The 25,108-nt window shown below is 33.2% G+C and overlaps 1 protein-coding gene across 1 annotated transcript in view; it reads right to left on the reverse strand.

Moving 5' to 3' along the window:
- The window catches only part of tmem8b (transmembrane protein 8B), a 375,967-nt gene that overhangs the window by 350,281 nt on the left and 578 nt on the right, over positions 1-25,108 (reverse strand). The gene's annotated exons all lie outside the window — the stretch shown is intronic.

A 25,108-nucleotide genomic window follows, 5' to 3' on the forward strand; every position in this document is an offset into this window, starting at 1 on the left:
ATCTGGGCCCTAGTATATCTCCCCATATTGAGATTGGCTGGTGCTCTAAATCTACCATCTGGGCCCTAGTATATCTCCCCATGTTGAGATTGGCTGGTGCTCTAAATCTACCATCTGGGCCCTAGTATATCTCCCCATATTGAGATTGGCTGGTGCTCTAAATCTACCATCTGGGCCCTAGTATATCTCCCCATATTGAGATTGGCTGGTGCTCTAAATCTACCATCTGGGCCCTAGTATATCTCCCCATATTGAGATTGGATGGTGCTCTAAATCTACCATCTGGGCCCTAGTATATCTCCCCATATTGAGATTGGCTGGTGCTCTAAATCTACCATCTGGGCCCTAGTATATCTCCCCATATTGAGATTGGCTCTTGGGACGTATCAAGCATTTCATTGCAGGAGTACTGGATTCCCCTAACCACCGATTGTAATACAGTTATGTTGTTTTTTGACAAGACACAGGTTTCTCAGACACAGATTAAGCCTAGTTCTGGACTACAAAACATGTCATGGAGAATCTGCAGAGAGAGAGAGAGACAGAGAGAGAGAGAGAGAGAGAGAGAGAGAGAGAGAGAGAGAGAGAGAGAGAGAGAGAGAGAGAGAGAGAGAGAGAGAGACTAAAACAGATAGTCCTTTGTGCACTAGGCTACAGGCTCTATCAACCTTCTAACACCAAGGGAACCACAGCAGAATAGATTGACTGTCAGAGCTGCTAGGAGTACTGGGTGGAGGAGTCAAGCGCAGAGAGCAGGTATTCAAGAACGTGGATTTTATTTCCTGTAGACAGGGAAAACCGATCATGCCCAAACACACGGGCGCATGAAAATACCAGTTCAAACACACACTGACTAAACTGTAAATATAGAATCCACTTAATCCAACACCAAATAACAGAGAACAAGCCCGCACAACAGCCAGCGGGCTACCTACCCTTAAATAGCCTACCCACCAAACTAAACTCAAAACAGGTGCACCCAATCAGCCCAAACTAACAGAAACAAAAAGAAAAGAATCGATGGCAGCTAGTAGGCCGGTGACGACGACCGCCGAGCGCCGCCCGAACAGGAAGAGGCACCATCCTCGGCGGGATTCGTGACAGTACCCCCCCTCTGACGCGCGGCTCCCGCAGCGCGCCGACCCCGGCCTCGAGGACGACCCGGAGGGCGAGGCGCAGGACAATCCGGGTGGCGACGGTGGAAATCAGCCAAGAGGGAAGGATCTAAAATGTCTCTCCCCGGTACCCAGCACCTCTCCTCCGGACCGTACCCCTCCCAGTCAACGAGGTACTGCAGGCCCCTCACCCGGCGTCTCGAGTCCAGAATAGCTCGTACAGCGTACGCCGGGGACCCCTCGATATCCAGAGGGGGCGGAGGGACCTCCGGTACCTCACCTTCCTGAAGGGGACCAGCTACCACCGGCCTGAGGAGAGACACATGAAACGAGGGGTTAATACGATAGTAAGAAGGGAGTTGTAATCTATAACACACCTCGTTTATCCTCCTCAGGACTTTAAATGGCCCCACACACTGCGGCCCCAGCTTCCGGCAGGGCAGGCGGAGGGGCAGGTTTCGGGTCGAGAGCCAGACCCTGTCCCCTGGTGCGAACACAGGGGCCTCACTGCGGTGGCGGTCAGCGCTCCTCTTCTGCCGCTCACTGGCCTGCCTGAGAGAGGCCTGGACTGCCCGCCAGGTCTCTTTAGAGCGCTGTACCCACTCCTCCACCGCAGGAGCTTCGGTCTGGCTCTGATGCCACGGAGCCAGGCCCGCCTGCTACCCCAATACGCATTCAAATGGCGACATCTTAGTTGAGGAGTGGCGGAGTGAGTTCTGGGCCAACTCTGCCCACGGGACGTACCTTGCCCATTCTCCTGGCCGGTCCTGGCAATACGACCTCAGAAACCTACCCACCTCCTGGTTCACTCTCTCCACCTGCCCATTACTTTCGGGGTGATACCCAGAGGTAAGGCTGACCGAGACCCCCAGACGCTCCATAAACGCCCTCCATACCCGGGACGTGAACTGGGGACCTCGATCAGATACGATGTCCTCCGGCACCCCGTAGTGCCGGAAGACGTGGGTAAATAGAGCCTCCGCAGTCTGTAGGGCCGTAGGGAGACCAGGCAATGGAAGGAGACGACAGGACTTAGAAAACCGATCCACAACGACCAAAACGGTAGTGTTCCCCTGAGACGGGGGAAGATCAGTCAGGAAATCTACCGATAAATGAGACCATGGCCGTTGTGGAACCGGGAGGGGTTGTAACTTCCCTCTAGGCAGGTGCCTAGGAGCCTTACTCTGTGCGCATACCGAGCAGGAAGAGACATAGAGTCTCACGTCCTTAGCCAAGGTGGGCCACCAGTATTTCCCTCTAAGACCCCGCACTGTCCTCTCAATCCCTGGATGACCCGAAGAAGGTAGTGTATGAGCCCACCGAATCAATCGATCACGAACACCAAACGGTACGTACCTCAGGCCAGTAGGACACTGAGACGGCACAGGTTCTACCCTCAACGCCCGCTCGATGTCCGCGTCCAACTCCCATACTACCGGGGCCACCAGACACGAGGCTGGAAGAATGGGAGTCGGATCGATGGGCCGGTCATCCGTGTCATAGAGACGAGACAGCGCGTCGGCCTTAGTGTTGAGGGAACCTGGTCGGTAAGAGATCGTAAATCTAAAACGAGTAAAGAACATGGCCCACCTAGCTTTACGCGGATTCAGTCTCTTCGCCTCTCGGATATACTCCAGATTGCGGTGGTCAGTCCAGATGAGAAAAGGGTATTTAGCCCCCTCAAGCCAGTGTCTCCACACCTTCAGGGCTTTTACCATAGCTAGTAACTCCCGGTCCCCCACATCATAGTTCCGCTCCGCCGGCTCCAGCTTCTTAGAAAAGAAAGTACAAGGACGGAGCTTCGGTGGTGTGCCCGAGCGCTGTGATAGCACGGCTCCAACACCAGCCTCGGACGCATCCACCTCCACTATGAACGCTAACGAAGGGTCCGGATGCGCCAACACTGGAGCCTCAGTAAACCTTGCCTTCAACTGGTTGAAGGCTCCATCTGCCTCGACCGACCACCGTAGACGCACCGGGCCCCCCTTCAGCAGTGAGGTAATGGGTGCCGCCACTTGGCCAAAACCCTGGATAAACCTCCGGTAGTAATTGGCAAACCCTAAAAACCGCTGCACCTCCTTTACCGTGGTTGGAGTCGGCCAATTACGCACGGCGTTAACGCGGTCACACTCCATCATCACCCCCGAGGTGGAAATGCGATAACCCAGGAAGGAAACGGCTGGTTTGGAGAACACACATTTCTCAGCCTTGACGTACAGGTCATGCTCCAGCAGTCGCCTAAGCACCCTGCGCACCAGGGAGACATGCGCGGCGCGTGTGGCAGAATAGATCAAGATGTCATCAATATATACTACCACACCCTGCCCCTGCAAGTCCCTGAGAATCTCATCTACAAAGGATTGGAAGACGGCTGGAGCATTCTTCAACCCATACGGCATGACGAGGTACTCATAGTGGCCTGATGTGGTACTAAACGCTGTTTTCCACTCGTCTCCTCCCCGAATACGCACCAGATTATACGCGCTCCTGAGGTCCAGTTTTGTGAAAAAACGTGCTCCGTGGAATGATTCCATCGCCGTAGCGATGAGAGGTAGTGGATAACTAAATCCCACTGTGATTGAATTTAGACCTCGATAATCAATGCACGGACGCAGACCTCCCTCCTTTTTTCTCACAAAAAATAAACTCGAGGAGACGGGTGACATGGAGGGCCGAATGAACCCTTGTCCCAGAGCTTCCGTGACATATGTCTCCATAGCCAACGTCTCCTCCTGTGACAATGGGTACACGTGACTCCTGGGAAGTGCAGCGTTCTCCTGGAGGTTTATCACGCAATCCCACCGTCGATGAGGTGGTAATTTAGTCGCTTCCTTCTTACTAAAAGCGATAGCCAAATCGGCATATTCTGGGGGAATGCGCACAGTGGAAACCTGGTCTGGACTCTCCACCGATGTGGCACCGATGGAAACTCCCACACACCTACCTGAACACTCATCTGACCACCCCTGAAGAGCTCCCTGTCGCCAGGAAATGAGGGGATTGTGAATGGCTAGCCAGGGAACCCCCAAAACCACTGGAAACCCAGGTGAATCGATAAGGTAAAAGCTGATCTGCTCCCTATGATCCCCCTGGGTTACCATGTCCAGCGGAATCGTGGCCTCCCTGACCAACCCTGATCCTAACGGTCGGCTATCTAGGGAGTGCACGGGAAAAGGTGGGTCTATCTGCACCAGCGGAATACCCAACTTACGGGCGAGTCCGCGATCCATAAAACTCCCAGCTGCGCCTGAATCGACTAGCGCCTTATGCTGAAGAGAGGGGAAAAACGCAGGGAAAAAAATAACCAAAAACATGTGACCAACAGGGAGCTCTGGGTGAGTCTTGTGCCTACTCACCTGGGGTGGCCGAGGAGTATTCCGCCTGCCATCTCGACTCCCAGATGGACTCCTCCAGCACCGGTCCGAAGTGTGTCCTCTCCGGCCACAGTAGGTGCAAGAAGAGCCACCTCCTCCGGTCCCCCTAGATGCAGCCCCTCCCAACTCCATCGGAGGGCTGGGAGGTGGAATGGACAGGACCCCCTCTGAACGCCCGCGGGCAGCTAGCAAGTTATCCAGTCGGATCGACATGTCTATCAGTTCATCGAGGGAGAGTGTGGTGTCCCGACAAGCTAGCTCCCGACGGACGTCCTCCCGGAGGCTGCAACGGTAATGGTCTATTAAGGCCCTGTCATTCCACCCCGCACCAGCAGCCAACGTCCGGAACTCTAAAGCGAACTCCTGGGCGCTCCTCATCTCCTGTCTGAGGTGGAACAGACGCTCACCCGCCGCTCGGCCCTCTGGTGGGTGGTCGAACACAGCCCGAAACCGGCGGGTGAACTCCGCGTAATGGTCCCGAGCCGAGTCTGGGCTGTTCCAGACTGCGTTGGCCCAGTCCAGGGCCCTCCCCGACAAACAGGAGACAAGGAGGCTTACACTCTCCTCACCCGAGGGAGTCGGACGCACGGTAGCCAGATAAAGCTCAAGCTGGAGCAGAAATCCCTGGCAACCAGCCGCTGCTCCATCGTACACCCTCGGGGGGGTGAGACGCAAAGTGCTGGTCCCAGCCGATGACCCTGTAGGAGTGGGTTGTGTCGTCTGCAGGGGAGCCGTAGGGGGCGTCGGGAGACCACTCCTCTCCCATCGTTCCATCCTCTCCATCATCTGGTCCATCGCTGACCCGATACGATGAAGGACAGCGGTATGATGATGGACACGCTCCTCCATAGTTGGGAGAGGGGTGGTCGCTGCTCCTGCTGACTCCATATGGTGGTGCGGGCTTCTGTCAGAGCTGCTAGGAGTACTGGGTGGAGGAGTCAAGCGCAGAGAGCAGGTATTCAAGAACGTGGATTTTATTTCCTGTAGACAGGGAAAACCGATCATGCCCAAACACACGGGCGCATGAAAATACCAGTTCAAACACACACTGACTAAACTGTCCGGAAAATATAGAATCCACTTAATCCAACACCAAATAACAGAGAACAAGCCCGCACAACAGCCAGCGGGCTACCTACCCTTAAATAGCCTACCCACCAAACTAAACTCAAAACAGGTGCACCCAATCAGCCCAAACTAACAGAAACAAAAAGAAAAGAATCGATGGCAGCTAGTAGGCCGGTGACGACGACCGCCGAGCGCCGCCCGAACAGGAAGAGGCACCATCCTCGGCGGGATTCGTGACATTGACCAAGAGAACCACAGCAGAATAGATTGACCAAGAGAACCACAGCAGAATAGATTGACCAAGAGAACCACAGCAGAATAGATTGACTAAGGGAACAGCAGAATAGATTGACCAAGAGAACCACAGCAGAATAGATTGACCAAGAGAACCACAGCAGAATAGATTGACCAAGAGAACCACAGCAGAATAGATTGACCAAGAGAACCACAGCAGAATAGATTGACCAAGAGAACCACAGCAGAATAGATTGACCAAGAGAACCACGGCAGAATAGATTGACCAAGAGAACCACAGCAGAATAGATTGACCAAGGGAACCACATCAGAATAGATTGCCCAAGAGAACCACAGCAGAATAGATTGACCAAGAGAACCACAGCAGAATAGATTGACCAAGAGAACCACAGCAGAATAGATTGACCAAGAGAACCACAGCAGAATAGATTGACTAAGGGAACAGCAGAATAGATTGACCAAGAGAACCACAGCAGAATAGATTGACCAAGAGAACCACAGCAGAATAGATTGACCAAGAGAACCACAGCAGAATAGATTGACTAAGGGAACAGCAGAATAGATTGACCAAGAGAACCACATAGATTCTCCTGCAACACCAATATTGATTTAAGTGACCAGAACAGACAATGTGCTGTTGGGGATAGGGTGCAAGCCCTGGTCAAAAGTAGTGCACTATATAGGGGATAGGGTGCCAGCCCTGGTCTAAAGTAGTGCACTATATAGGGGATATCAAATCAAATTTATTTATATAGCCCTTCTTACATCAGCTGATATCTCAAAGTGCTGTACAGAAACCCAGCCTAAAACCCCAAACAGCAAGCAATGCAGGTGTAGAAGCACGGTGGCTCGGAAAAACTCTCTAGACAGGCCAAAACCTAGGAAGAAACCTAGAGAGGAACCAGTGGCAAGGGAAAAACCAAGTGAATAGGGCTCCGTTTGGGACGCACGTCAGAGAGAGGGATACAGTCTATATACTGGATGTTAATAGTCTATATACTGGATGTTAATAGTCTATATACTGGATGTTAATAGTCCATATACTAGATGTTAATAGTCTCTATACTGGATGTTAATAGTCTATATACTGGATGTTAATAGTCTATATACTGGATGTTAATAGTCTATATACTAGATGTTAACAGTCTATATACTGGATGTTAATAGTCTATATACTAGATGTTAATAGTCTATATACTGGATGTTAATAGTCTATATACTAGATGTTAACAGTCTATATACTGGATGTTAATAGTCTATATACTGGATGTTAATAGTCTATATACTGGATGTTAATAGTCTATATACTGGATGTTAATAGTCTATATACTAGATGTTAATAGTCTATATACTGGATGTTAATAGTCTATATACTAGATGTTAATAGTCTATATACTGGATGTTAATAGTCTATATACTGGATGTTAATAGTCCATATACTAGATGTTAATAGTCTATATACTGGATGTTAATAGTCTATATACTGGATGTTAATAGTCTATATACTGGATGTTAATAGTCCATATACTAGATGTTAATAGTCTATATACTGGATGTTAATAGTCTATATACTAGATGTTAATAGTCTATATACTGGATGTTAATAGTCTATATACTAGATGTTAATAGTCTATATACTGGATGTTAATAGTCTATATACTAGATGTTAACAGTCTATATACTGGATGTTAATAGTCTATATACTGGATGTTAATAGTCTATATACTGGATGTTAATAGTCTATATACAAGATGTTAATAGTCTATATACTGGATGTTAATACTGGATGTTTATAGTCTATATACTAGATGTTAATAGTCTATATACTGGATGTTAATACTGGATGTTAATAGTCTATATACGAGATGTTAATAGTCTATATACTAGATGTTAATACTGGATGTTAATAGTCTATATACTAGATGTTAATAGTCTATAAACTGGATGTTAATACTGGATGTTAATAGTCTATATACTAGATGTTAATAGTCTATATACTAGATGTTAATACTGGATGTTAATAGTCTATATACTAGATGTTAATAGTCTATATACTAGATGTTAATAGTCTATATACTGGATGTTAATAGTCTATATACTAGATGTTAATAGTCTATATACTGGATGTTAATACTGGATGTTTATAGTCTATATACTAGATGTTAATAGTCTATATACTGGATGTTAATAGTCTATATACTAGATGTTAATAGTCTATATACTGGATGTTAATACTGGATGTTAATAGTCTATATACTAGATGTTAATAGTCTATATACTAGATGTTAATACTGGATGTTTATAGTCTATATACTAGATGTTAATAGTCTATATACTAGATGTTAATACTGGATGTTAATAGTCTATATACTAGATGTTAATAGTCTATATACTGGATGTTAATACTGGATGTTTATAGTCTATATACTAGATGTTAATAGTCTATATACTGGATGTTAATACTGGATGTTAATAGTCTATATACTAGATGTTAATAGTCTATATACTAGATGTTAATACTGGATGTTAATAGTCTATATACTAGATGTTAATAGTCTATATACTAGATGTTAATAGTCTATATACTGGATGTTAATAGTCTATATACTAGATGTTAATAGTCTATATACTAGATGTTAATACTGGATGTTAATAGTCTATATACAAGATGTTAATAGTCTATATACTAGATGTTTATAGTCTATATACTGGATGTTAATAGTCTATATACTAGATGTTAATAGTCTATATACTAGATGTTAATACTGGATGTTAACAGTCTATATACAAGATGTTAATAGTCTATATACTAGATGTTTATAGTCTATATACAAGATGTTAATAGTCTATATACTGGATGTTAATAGTCTATATACTGGATGTTAATAGTCTATATACTAGAAGTTAATAGTCTATATACTAGATGTTAATAGTCTATATACTGGATGTTTATAGTCTATATACTGGATGTTAATAGTCTATATACTAGATGTTAATAGTCTATATACTGGATGTTTATAGTCTATATACTGGATGTTAATAGTCTATATACTAGATGTTTATAGTCTATATACTGGATGTTTATAGTCTATATACTAGATGTTAAGTCTATATACTGGATGTAATAGTCTATATACTAGATGTTAATAGTCTATATACTGGATGTTAATAGTCTATATACTGGATGTTAATAGTCTATATACTGGATGTTAATAGTCTATATACTGGATGTTTATAGTCTATATACTAGATGTTAATAGTCTATATAATAGTCTATATACTGGATGTTAATAGTCTATATACTAGATGTTAATAGTCTATATAATAGTCTATATACTGGATGTTAATAGTCTATATACTAGATGTTAATAGTCTATATACTAGATGTTAATACTAGATGTTAATAGTCTATATACTGGATGTTAATAGTCTATATACTAGATGTTAATACTAGATGTTAATAGTCTATATACTGGATGTTAATAGTCTATATACTGGATGTTAATAGTCTATATACTAGATGTTAATAGTCTATATACTGGATGTTAATAGTCTATATACTGGATGTTAATAGTCTATATACTAGATGTTAATAGTCTATATACTGGATGTTAATAGTCTATATACTGGATGTTTATAGTCTATATACTAGATGTTTATAGTCTATATACTGGATGTTAATAGTCTATATACTAGATGTTAATAGTCTATATACTAGATGTTAATAGTCTATATACTGGATGTTTATAGTCTATATACTAGATGTTTAGAGTCTATATACTAGATGTTTATAGTCTATATAATAGTCTATATACTGGATGTTAATAGTCTATATACTAGATGTTTAGAGTCTATATACTAGATGTTTATAGTCTATATAATAGTCTATATACTGGATGTTTATAGTCTATATAATAGTCTATATACTGGATGTTAATAGTCTATATACTAGATGTTAATACTAGATGTTAATAGTCTATATACTGGATGTTAATAGTCTATATAATAGTCTATATACTAGATGTTTATAGTCTATATACTGGATGTTAATAGTCTATATACAAGATGTTAATTGTCTATATACTGGATGTTAATAGTCTATATACTAGATGTTAATACTAGATGTAATATTCTATATACAATATGTTAATAGTCTATATACTAGATGTTAATACTGGATGTTAATAGTCTATATACGGGATGTTAATAGTCTATATACTGGATGTTTATAGTCTATATACAAGATGTTAATAGTCTATATACTGGATGTTAATAGTCTATATACTGGATGTTAATAGTCTATATACTGGATGTTAATAGTCTATATACTGGATGTTAATAGTCTATATACTGGATGTTAATACTGGATGTTAACAGTCTATATACTGGATGTTTATAGTCTATATACTGGATGTTTATAGTCTATATACTGGATGTTAATAGTCTATATACGGGATGTTAATAGTCTATATATTGGATGTTTATAGTCTATATACAAGATGTTAATAGTCTATATACTGGATGTTAATAGTCTATATACTGGATGTAAATAGTCTATATACTGGATGTTAATACTGGATGTTAATAGTCTATATACTGGATGTTTATAGTCTATATACTGGATGTTTATAGTCTATATACTGGATGTTAATAGTCTATATACGGGATGTTAATAGTCTATATATTGGATGTTTATAGTCTATATACAAGATGTTAATAGTCTATATACTGGATGTTAATAGTCTATATACTGGATGTTAATAGTCTATATACTGGATGTTAATAGTCTATATACTGGATGTTAATAGTCTATATACTGGATGTTAATAGTCTATATACTGGATGTTAATAGTCTATATACTGGATGTTAATAGTCTATATACTGGATGTTAATAGTCTATATACTGGATGTTTATAGTCTATATACTGGATGTTAATAGTCTATATACTGGATGTTAATAGTCTATATACTGGATGTTAATAGTCTATATACTGGATGTTAATAGTCTATATACTGGATGTTAATAGTCTATATACTAGATGTTAATAGTCTATATACTGGATGTTAATAGTCTATATACTGGATGTTAATAGTCTATATACTGGATGTTAATAGTCTATATACTGGATGTTAATAGTCTATATACTAGATGTTAATAGTCTATATACTGGATGTTAATAGTCTATATACTGGATGTTTATAGTCTATATACTAGATGTTTATAGTCTATATACTGGATGTTAATAGTCTATATACTGGATGTTAATAGTCTATATACTAGATGTTTATAGTCTATATACTGGATGTTAATAGTCTATATACTAGATGTTTATAGTCTATATACTGGATGTTAATAGTCTATATACTAGATGTTTATAGTCTATATACTAGATGTTAATACGGGATGTTAATAGTCTATATACAAGATGTTAATAGTCTATATACTAGATGTTTATAGTCTATATACTAGATGTTAATAGTCTATATACTAGATGTTAATACTGGATGTTAATAGTCTATATACAAGATGTTAATAGTCTATATACTAGATGTTAATAGTCTATATACAAGATGTTAATAGTCTATATACTAGATGTTAATACTGGATGTTAAAAGTCTATATACTGGATGTTAATAGTCTATATACTGGATGTTAATAGTCTATATACTAGATGTTAATAGTGTATATACTAGATGTTAATAGTCTATATACAGGATGTTAATAGTCTATATACTAGATGTTAATAGTCTATATACAAGATGTTAATATTCTTTATACTAGATGTTAATAGTCTATATACTAGATGTTAATATTCTATATACTGGATGTTAATAGTCTATATACTAGATGTTAATAGTCTATATACAAGATGTTAATAGTCTATATACTAGATGTTAATACTGGATGTTAATAGTCTATATACAAGATGTTAATAGTCTATATACTAGATGTTTATAGTCTATATACTGGATGTTAATAGTCTATATACTAGATGTTAATAGTCTATATACTAGATGTTAATACTGGATGTTAACAGTCTATATACAAGATGTTAATAGTCTATATACTAGATGTTTATAGTCTATAAACAAGATGTTAATAGTCTATATACCAGATGTTAATAGTCTATATACTAGATGTTAATAGTCTATATACTGGATGTTAATAGTCTATATACTAGATGTTTATAGTCTATATACTAGATGTTAATAGTCTATATACCAGATGTTAATAGTCTATATACTAGATGTTTATAGTCTATATACTAGATGTTTATAGTCTATAAACAAGATGTTAATAGTCTATATACCAGATGTTAATAGTCTATATACTGGATGTTAATAGTCTATATACTAGATGTTAATAGTCTATATACTAGATGTTAATAGTCTATATACTGGATGTTTATAGTCTATATACTAGATGTTTAGAGTCTATATACTAGATGTTTATAGTCTATATAATAGTCTATATACTGGATGTTAATAGTCTATATACTAGATGTTTAGAGTCTATATACTAGATGTTTATAGTCTATATAATAGTCTATATACTGGATGTTTATAGTCTATATAATAGTCTATATACTGGATGTTAATAGTCTATATACTAGATGTTAATACTAGATGTTAATAGTCTATATACTGGATGTTAATAGTCTATATAATAGTCTATATACTAGATGTTTATAGTCTATATACTGGATGTTAATAGTCTATATACAAGATGTTAATTGTCTATATACTGGATGTTAATAGTCTATATACTAGATGTTAATACTAGATGTAATATTCTATATACAATATGTTAATAGTCTATATACTAGATGTTAATACTGGATGTTAATAGTCTATATACGGGATGTTAATAGTCTATATACTGGATGTTTATAGTCTATATACAAGATGTTAATAGTCTATATACTGGATGTTAATAGTCTATATACTGGATGTTAATAGTCTATATACTGGATGTTAATAGTCTATATACTGGATGTTAATAGTCTATATACTGGATGTTAATACTGGATGTTAACAGTCTATATACTGGATGTTTATAGTCTATATACTGGATGTTTATAGTCTATATACTGGATGTTAATAGTCTATATACGGGATGTTAATAGTCTATATATTGGATGTTTATAGTCCATATACAAGATGTTAATAGTCTATATACTGGATGTTAATAGTCTATATACTGGATGTAAATAGTCTATATACTGGATGTTAATACTGGATGTTAATAGTCTATATACTGGATGTTTATAGTCTATATACTGGATGTTTATAGTCTATATACTGGATGTTAATAGTCTATATACGGGATGTTAATAGTCTATATATTGGATGTTTATAGTCTATATACAAGATGTTAATAGTCTATATACTGGATGTTAATAGTCTATATACTGGATGTTAATAGTCTATATACTGGATGTTAATAGTCTATATACTGGATGTTAATAGTCTATATACTGGATGTTAATAGTCTATATACTGGATGTTAATAGTCTATATACTGGATGTTAATAGTCTATATACTGGATGTTAATAGTCTATATACTGGATGTTTATAGTCTATATACTGGATGTTAATAGTCTATATACTGGATGTTAATAGTCTATATACTGGATGTTAATAGTCTATATACTGGATGTTAATAGTCTATATACTGGATGTTAATAGTCTATATACTAGATGTTAATAGTCTATATACTGGATGTTAATAGTCTATATACTGGATGTTAATAGTCTATATACTGGATGTTAATAGTCTATATACTGGATGTTAATAGTCTATATACTAGATGTTAATAGTCTATATACTGGATGTTAATAGTCTATATACTGGATGTTTATAGTCTATATACTAGATGTTTATAGTCTATATACTGGATGTTAATAGTCTATATACTGGATGTTAATAGTCTATATACTAGATGTTTATAGTCTATATACTGGATGTTAATAGTCTATATACTAGATGTTTATAGTCTATATACTGGATGTTAATAGTCTATATACTAGATGTTTATAGTCTATATACTAGATGTTAATACGGGATGTTAATAGTCTATATACAAGATGTTAATAGTCTATATACTAGATGTTTATAGTCTATATACTAGATGTTAATAGTCTATATACTAGATGTTAATACTGGATGTTAATAGTCTATATACAAGATGTTAATAGTCTATATACTAGATGTTAATAGTCTATATACAAGATGTTAATAGTCTATATACTAGATGTTAATACTGGATGTTAAAAGTCTATATACTGGATGTTAATAGTCTATATACTGGATGTTAATAGTCTATATACTAGATGTTAATAGTGTATATACTAGATGTTAATAGTCTATATACAGGATGTTAATAGTCTATATACTAGATGTTAATAGTCTATATACAAGATGTTAATATTCTTTATACTAGATGTTAATAGTCTATATACTAGATGTTAATATTCTATATACTGGATGTTAATAGTCTATATACTAGATGTTAATAGTCTATATACAAGATGTTAATAGTCTATATACTAGATGTTAATACTGGATGTTAATAGTCTATATACAAGATGTTAATAGTCTATATACTAGATGTTTATAGTCTATATACTGGATGTTAATAGTCTATATACTAGATGTTAATAGTCTATATACTAGATGTTAATACTGGATGTTAACAGTCTATATACAAGATGTTAATAGTCTATATACTAGATGTTTATAGTCTATAAACAAGATGTTAATAGTCTATATACCAGATGTTAATAGTCTATATACTAGATGTTAATAGTCTATATACTGGATGTTAATAGTCTATATACTAGATGTTTATAGTCTATATACTAGATGTTAATAGTCTATATACCAGATGTTAATAGTCTATATACTAGATGTTTATAGTCTATATACTAGATGTTTATAGTCTATAAACAAGATGTTAATAGTCTATATACCAGATGTTAATAGTCTATATACTGGATGTTAATAGTCTATATACCAGATGTTTATAGTCTATATACCAGATGTTAATAGTCTATATACTAGATGTTTATAGTCTATATACTAGATGTTTATAGTCTATAAACAAGATGTTAATAGTCTATATACCAGATGTTAATAGTCTATATACTGGATGTTAATAGTCTATATACTGGATGTTAATATTCTATATACAAGATGTTAATAGTCTATATACTAGATGTTTATAGTCTATATACAAGATGTTAATAGTCTATATACTAGATGTTAATACTGGATGTTAATAGTCTATATACAAGATGTTAATAGTCTATATACTAGATGTTAATACTGGATGTTAATATTCTATATACTAGATGTTTATAGTCTATATACTGGATGTTAATAGTCTATATACTAGATGTTTATAGTCTATATACTGGATGTTAATAGTCTATATACTAGATGTTAATAGTCTATATACTAGATGTTAATACTGGATGTTAACAGTCTATATAAAAGATGTTAATAGTCTATATACTAGATGTTTATAGTCTATATACAAGATGTTAATAGTCTATATACTGGATGTTAATACTGGATGTTAATAGTCTATATACTAGATGTTAATATTCTATATACTAGATGTTTATAGTCTATATACTGGATGTTAATAGTCTATATACTAGATGTTTATAGTCTATATACTGGATGTTAATAGTCTATATACTAGATGTTAATAGTCTATATACAAGATGTTAATAGTCTATATACTAGATGTTTATAGTCTATATACTGGATGTTAATAGTCTATATACTAGATGTTAATAGTCTATATACTAGATGTTAATACTGGATGTTAACAGTCTATATACAAGATGTTAATAGTCTATATACTAGATGTTTATAGTCTATAAACAAGATGTTAATAGTCTATATACCAGATGTTAATAGTCTATATACTGGATGTTAATAGTCTATATACTAGATGTTTATAGTCTATATACTAGATGTTAATAGTCTATATACCAGATGTTAATAGTCTATATACTAGATGTTTATAGTCTATATACTAGATGTTTATAGTCTATAAACAAGATGTTAATAGTCTATATACCAGATGTTAATAGTCTATATACTGGATGTTAATAGTCTATATACCAGATGTTTATAGTCTATATACCAGATGTTAATAGTCTATATACCAGATGTTAATAGTCTATATACTAGATGTTTATAGTCTATATACTAGATGTTTATAGTCTATAAACAAGATGTTAATAGTCTATATACCAGATGTTAATAGTCTATATACTGGATGTTAATAGTCTATATACTGGATGTTAATATTCTATATACAAGATGTTAATAGTCTATATACTAGATGTTTATAGTCTATATACAAGATGTTAATAGTCTATATACTAGATGTTAATACTGGATGTTAATAGTCTATATACAAGATGTTAATAGTCTATATACTAGATGTTAATACTGGATGTTAATATTCTATATACTAGATGTTTATAGTCTATATACTGGATGTTAATAGTCTATATACTAGATGTTTATAGTCTATATACTGGATGTTAATAGTCTATATACTAGATGTTAATAGTCTATATACTAGATGTTAATACTGGATGTTAACAGTCTATATAAAAGATGTTAATAGTCTATATACTAGATGTTTATAGTCTATATACAAGATGTTAATAGTCTATATACTGGATGTTAATACTGGATGTTAATAGTCTATATACTAGATGTTAATATTCTATATACTAGATGTTTATAGTCTATATACTGGATGTTAATAGTCTATATACTAGATGTTTATAGTCTATATACTGGATGTTAATAGTCTATATACTAGATGTTTATAGTCTATATACAAGATGTTAATAGTCTATATACTGGATTTTAATACTGGATGTTAATAGTCTATATACAAGATGTTAATAGTCTATATACTAGATGTTTATAGTCTATATACTGGATGTTAATAGTCTATATACTAGATGTTTATAGTCTATATACTAGATGTTAATAGTCTATATACTAGATGTTAATACTGGATGTTAATAGTCTATATACAAGATGTTAATAGTCTATATACTAGATGTTAATAGTCTATATACAAGATGTTAATAGTCTATATACTAGATGTTAATACTGGATGTTAATAGTCTATATACAAGATGTTAATAGTCTATATACTAGATGTTAATACTGGATGTTAATATTCTATATACTAGATGTTTATAGTCTATATACTGGATGTTAATAGTCTATATACTAGATGTTTATAGTCTATATACTGGATGTTAATAGTCTATATACTAGATGTTAATAGTCTATATACTAGATGTTAATACTGGATGTTAACAGTCTATATAAAAGATGTTAATAGTCTATATACTAGATGTTTATAGTCTATATACAAGATGTTAATAGTCTATATACTGGATGTTAATACTGGATGTTAATAGTCTATATACAAGATGTTAATAGTCTATATACTAGATGTTTATAGTCTATATACAAGATGTTAATAGTCTATATACTGGATTTTAATACTGGATGTTAATAGTCTATATACAAGATGTTAATAGTCTATATACTAGATGTTTATAGTCTATATACTGGATGTTAATAGTCTATATACTAGATGTTTATAGTCTATATACTGGATGTTAATAGTCTATATACTAGATGTTAATAGTCTATATACTAGATGTTAATACTGGATGTTAATAGTCTATATACAAGATGTTAATAGTCTATATACTAGATGTTAATAGTCTATATACAAGATGTTAATAGTCTATATACTAGATGTTAATACTGGATGTTAAAAGTCTATATACTGGATGTTAATAGTCTATATACTGGATGTTAATAGTCTATATACTAGATGTTAATAGTGTATATACTAGATGTTAATAGTCTATATACAAGATGTTAATAGTCTATATACTAGATGTTAATACTGGATGTTAAAAGTCTATATACTGGATGTTAATAGTCTATATACTGGATGTTAATAGTCTATATACTAGATGTTAATAGTGTATATACTAGATGTTAATAGTCTATATACAGGATGTTAAAAGTCTATATACTAGATGTTAATAGTCTATATACAAGATGTTAATATTCTTTATACTAGATGTTAATAGTCTATATACTAGATGTTAATATTCTATATACTAGATGTTTATAGTCTATATACTGGATGTTAATAGTCTATATACTAGATGTTTATAGTCTATATACTGGATGTTAATAGTCTATATACTAGATGTTTATAGTCTATATACAAGATGTTAATAGTCTATATACTGGATTTTAATACTGGATGTTAATAGTCTATATACAAGATGTTAATAGTCTATATACTAGATGTTTATAGTCTATATACTGGATGTTAATAGTCTATATACTAGATGTTTATAGTCTATATACTGGATGTTAATAGTCTATATACTAGATGTTAATAGTCTATATACTAGATGTTAATACTGGATGTTAATAGTCTATATACAAGATGTTAATAGTCTATATACTAGATGTTAATAGTCTATATACAAGATGTTAATAGTCTATATACTAGATGTTAATACTGGATGTTAAAAGTCTATATACTGGATGTTAATAGTCTATATACTGGATGTTAATAGTCTATATACTAGATGTTAATAGTGTATATACTAGATGTTAATAGTCTATATACAGGATGTTAAAAGTCTATATACTAGATGTTAATAGTCTATATACAAGATGTTAATATTCTTTATACTAGATGTTAATAGTCTATATACTAGATGTTAATATTCTATATACTGGATGTTAATAGTCTATATACTAGATGTTAATAGTCTATATACAAGATGTTAATAGTCTATATACTAGATGTTATTACTGGATGTTAATAGTCTATATACAAGATGTTAATAGTATATATACTAGATGTTTATAGTCTATATACTGGATGTTAATAGTCTATATACTAGATGTTAATAGTCTATATACTAGATGTTAATACTGGATGTTAACAGTCTATATACAAGATGTTAATAGTCTATATACTAGATGTTTATAGTCTATAAACAAGATGTTAATAGTCTATATACCAGATGTTAATAGTCTATATACTGGATGTTAATAGTCTATATACTAGATGTTTATAGTCTATATACTAGATGTTAATAGTCTATATACCAGATGTTAATAGTCTATATACTAGATGTTTATAGTCTATATACTAGATGTTTATAGTCTATAAACAAGATGTTAATAGTCTATATACCAGATGTTAATAGTCTATATACTGGATGTTAATAGTCTATATACTGGATGTTAATAGTCTATATACCAGATGTTTATAGTCTATATACCAGATGTTAATAGTCTATATACCAGATGTTAATAGTCTATATACTGGATGTTAATAGTCTATATACCAGATGTTTATAGTCTATATACCAGATGTTAATAGTCTATATACCAGATGTTAATAGTCTATATACTAGATGTTTATAGTCTATATACTAGATGTTTATAGTCTATAAACAAGATGTTAATAGTCTATATACCAGATGTTAATAGTCTATATACTGGATGTTAATAGTCTATATACTGGATGTTAATATTCTATATACAAGATGTTAATAGTCTATATACTAGATGTTTATAGTCTATATACAAGATGTTAATAGTCTATATACTAGATGTTAATACTGGATGTTAATAGTCTATATACAAGATGTTAATAGTCTATATACTAGATGTTAATACTGGATGTTAATATTCTATATACTAGATGTTTATAGTCTATATACTGGATGTTAATAGTCTATATACTAGATGTTTATAGTCTATATACTGGATGTTAATAGTCTATATACTAGATGTTAATAGTCTATATACTAGATGTTAATACTGGATGTTAACAGTCTATATACAAGATGTTAATAGTCTATATACTAGATGTTTATAGTCTATATACAAGATGTTAATAGTCTATATACTGGATGTTAATACTGGATGTTAATAGTCTATATACTAGATGTTAATATTCTATATACTAGATGTTTATAGTCTATATACTGGATGTTAATAGTCTATATACTAGATGTTTATAGTCTATATACTGGATGTTAATAGTCTATATACTAGATGTTTATAGTCTATATACAAGATGTTAATAGTCTATATACTGGATTTTAATACTGGATGTTAATAGTCTATATACAAGATGTTAATAGTCTATATACTAGATGTTTATAGTCTATATACTGGATGTTAATAGTCTATATACTAGATGTTTATAGTCTATATACTGGATGTTAATAGTCTATGTACTAGATGTTAATAGTCTATATACTAGATGTTAATACTGGATGTTAACAGTCTATATACAAGATGTTAATAGTCTATATACTAGATGTTTATAGTCTATATACAAGATGTTAATAGTCTATATACTGGATGTTAATACTGGATGTTAATAGTCTATATACTAGATGTTAATAGTCTATATACTAGATGTTAATACTGGATGTTAATAGTCTATATACTAGATGTTAATATTCTATATACTGGATGTTAATAGTCTATATACTAGATGTTAATAGTCTACATACAAGATGTTAATAGTCTATATACTAGATGTTAATACTGGATGTTAATAGTCTATATACAAGATGTTAATAGTCTATATACTAGATGTTTATAGTCTATATACTGGATGTTAATAGTCTATATACTAGATGTTAATAGTCTATATACTAGATGTCAATACTGGATGTTAACAGTCTATATACAAGATGTTAATAGTCTATATACTAGATGTTTATAGTCTATAAACAAGATGTTAATAGTCTATATACTAGATGTTTATAGTCTATATACCAGATGTTAATAGTCTATATACTAGATGTTTATAGTCTATATACTAGATGTTTATAGTCTATATACTAGATGTTAATAGTCTATATACTGGATGTTTATAGTCTATATACTAGATGTTAATACTGGATGTTAATAGTCTATATACTAGATGTTAATAGTCTATAAACAAGATGTTTATAGTCTATATACTAGATGTTAATAGTCTATATACTGGATGTTTATAGTCTATATACTGGATGTTAATAGTCTATATACTAGATGTTAATACTGGATGTTAATAGTCTATATACTAGATGTTTATAGTCTATAAACAAGATGTTTATAGTCTATATACTAGATGTTAATAGTCTATATACTGGATGTTTATAGTCTATATACTGGATGTTAATAGTCTATATACTAGATGTTAATAGTCTATATACTAGATGTTTATAGTCTATATACTAGATGTTAATAGTCTATATACTGGATGTTTATAGTCTATATACTGGATGTTAATAGTCTATATACTAGATGTTAATAGTCTATATACTAGATGTTTATAGTCTATATACTAGATGTTAATAGTCTATATACTAGATGTTAATACTGGATGTTAATAGTCTATATACTAGATGTTTATAGTCTATAAACAAGATGTTTATAGTCTATATACTAGATGTTAATAGTCTATATACTAGATGTTAATAGTCTATATACTGGATGTTAATAGTCTATATACTGGATGTTTATAGTCTATATACTAGATGTTAATAGTCTATATACTGGATGTTTATAGTCTATATACTGGATGTTAATAGTCTATATACTAGATGTTAATAGTCTATATACTAGATGTTTATAGTCTATATACTAGATGTTAATAGTCTATATACTGGATGTTTATAGTCTATATACTGGATGTTAATAGTCTATATACTGGATGTTAATACTGGATGTTAATAGTCTATATACTAGATGTTAATAGTCTATATACTGGATGTTTATAGTCTATATACTGGATGTTAATAGTCTATATACTAGATGTTAATACTGGATGTTAATAGTCTATATACTAGATGTTTATAGTCTATAAACAAGATGTTTATAGTCTATATACTAGATGTTAATAGTCTATATACTAGATGTTAATAGTCTATATACTGGATGTTAATAGTCTATATACTGGATGTTAATAGTCTATATACTGGATGTTAATAGTCTATATACTGGATGTTAATACTGGATGTTAATAGTCTATATACTAGATGTTTATAGTCTATAAACAAGATGTTTATAGTCTATATACTAGATGTTAATAGTCTATATACTAGATGTTAATAGTCTATATACTGGATGTTAATAGTCTATATACTGGATGTTTATAGTCTATATACTGGATGTTAATAGTCTATATACTGGATGTTAATACTGGATGTTAATAGTCTATATAATAGATGTTAATAGTCTATATACTGGATGTTTATAGTCTATATACTGGATGTTAATAGTCTATATACTGGATGTTAATACTGGATGTTAATAGTCTATATACTAGATGTTAATAGTCTATATACTGGATGTTTATAGTCTATATACTGGATGTTAATAGTCTATATACTAGATGTTAATACTGGATGTTAATAGTCTATATACTAGATGTTTATAGTCTATAAACAAGATGTTTATAGTCTATATACTAGATGTTAATAGTCTATATACTGGATGTTAATAGTCTATATACTGGATGTTTATAGTCTATATACTGGATGTTAATAGTCTATATACTGGATGTTAATACTGGATGTTAATAGTCTATATACTAGATGTTAATAGTCTATATACTGGATGTTTATAGTCTATATACTGGATGTTAATAGTCTATATACTGGATGTTAATACTGGATGTTAATAGTCTATATACTAGATGTTAATAGTCTATATACTGGATGTTTATAGTCTATATACTGGATGTTAATAGTCTATATACTATATGTTAATACTGGATGTTAATAGTCTATATACTAGATGTTTATAGTCTATAAACAAGATGTTTATAGTCTATATACTAGATGTTAATAGTCTATATACTAGATGTTAATAGTCTATATACTGGATGTTAATAGTCTATATACTGGATGTTAATAGTCTATATACTGGATGTTAATAGTCTATATACTGGATGTTAATACTGGATGTTAATAGTCTATATACTAGATGTTTATAGTCTATAAACAAGATGTTTATAGTCTATATACTAGATGTTAATAGTCTATATACTAGATGTTAATAGTCTATATACTGGATGTTAATAGTCTATATACTGGATGTTTATAGTCTATATACTGGATGTTAATAGTCTATATACTGGATGTTAATACTGGATGTTAATAGTCTATATACTAGATGTTAATAGTCTATATACTGGATGTTTATAGTCTATATACTGGATGTTAATAGTCTATATACTAGATGTTAATACTGGATGTTAATAGTCTATATACTAGATGTTTATAGTCTATAAACAAGATGTTTATAGTCTATATACTAGATGTTAATAGTCTATATACTAGATGTTAATAGTCTATATACTGGATGTTAATAGTCTATATACTGGATGTTTATAGTCTATATACTGGATGTTAATAGTCTATATACTAGATGTTAATACTAGATGTTAATAGTCTATATACTGGATGTTAATAGTCTATATACTGGATGTTTATAGTCTATATACTGGATGTTAATAGTCTATATACTAGATGTTAATAGTCTATATACTAGATGTTTATAGTCTATATACTGGATGTTAATAGTCTATATACTAGATGTTAATAGTCTATATACTGGATGTTAATAGTCTATATACTGGATGTTAATAGTCTATATACTAGATGTTAATAGTCGATATACTAGATGTTAATAGTCTATATACTAGATGTTAATAGTCTATATACTGGATGTTAATACTGGATGTTAATATTCTATATACTAGATGTTAATAGTCTATATACTAGATGTTAATAGTCTATATACTAGATGTTAATAGTCTATATACTGGATGTTAATAGTCTATATACTAGATGTTAATACTAGATGTTAATAGTCTATATACTGGATGTTAATAGTCTATATACTGGATGTTTATAGTCTATATACTGGATGTTAATAGTCTATATACTGGATGTTAATACTAGATGTTTATAGTCTATATACTGGATGTTTATAGTCTATATACTGGATGTTAATAGTCTATATACTGGATGTTAATAGTCTATATACTGGATGTTTATAGTCTATATACTGGATGTTAATAGTCTATATACTAGATGTTAATACTAGATGTTAATAGTCTATATACTAGATGTTAATAGTCTATATACTGGATGTTAATAGTCTATATACTAGATGTTAATACTAGATGTTAATAGTCTATATACTAGATGTTAATAGTCTATATACTAGATGTTAATACTAGATGTTAATAGTCTATATACTAGATGTTAATACTAGATGTTAATAGTCTATATACTGGATGTTAATAGTCTACTACAGTACTGCCATCCGCTGGCATCCATAGTATTGATATGACACACAGCATTGAGCTGATTCAGGAGGGGACCATTCCATCAATGTGTCCACATTATTTCAATGAAACGATGGTGCACCAACGTGGCATAGATGGGTTGGTTTCACCAGAGCCTTTGTTTCATTCCTAAATGTGTTTAAAAAATAAATAAATACCAAAACACCAAAATACAATTACATAGAATATATAATGAAGGATTTATCTAATGATCTAATATTATAGCCAACCGATACCTAATTCATGAGGCTAATTAGGCTATTAGTAACTAGAGAACTTATTATAAATGCTTGAATATAGAACATGCAATAGGTTCAATCTTCATGGTCCAATTGATGAATCCTATAATATATATATTAAATGATAATACTTTATAAATAACGTCATCAAAAAGCACACCGACGCTGTGTCCTGAAATTAGTTTACCGCGTCTCCTATAATTGAGACACAGACAGTGTTCTATAGCTTTGCATAATGATATGATAGAATAGGCTAACGAACACCACAGCTGTGTAACCCAGATCATATCCTCTCCTACACTCTGAATCCTGTACAAGACTACCACGGAGTGTTTCAGCACCAAGACAAAGGACAGCTCCTCTCTCCTTTCCTCTCTATCGCATCACGGCTCGATGGGAATGTCATGAAAGCAGTAGCGGTAGAGCCGTTAGCAGTATAGCTTTAGTTACAGTAGCTTATGTGACAGCAGCAGCGGTAGTGGTAGCGGTAGCAGTATAGCTGTAGTTACAGTAGTTTATGAGGCAGCAGTAGAGGTAGCAGTATAGCTGTAGCTACAGTAGTTTATGAGGCAGCAGTAGAGGTAGCAGTATAGCTGT

This window comes from Salvelinus alpinus, chromosome 19 (genome assembly GCF_045679555.1).
Source record: "Salvelinus alpinus chromosome 19, SLU_Salpinus.1, whole genome shotgun sequence".
Taxonomy (NCBI): Eukaryota; Metazoa; Chordata; class Actinopteri; order Salmoniformes; family Salmonidae; genus Salvelinus; species Salvelinus alpinus.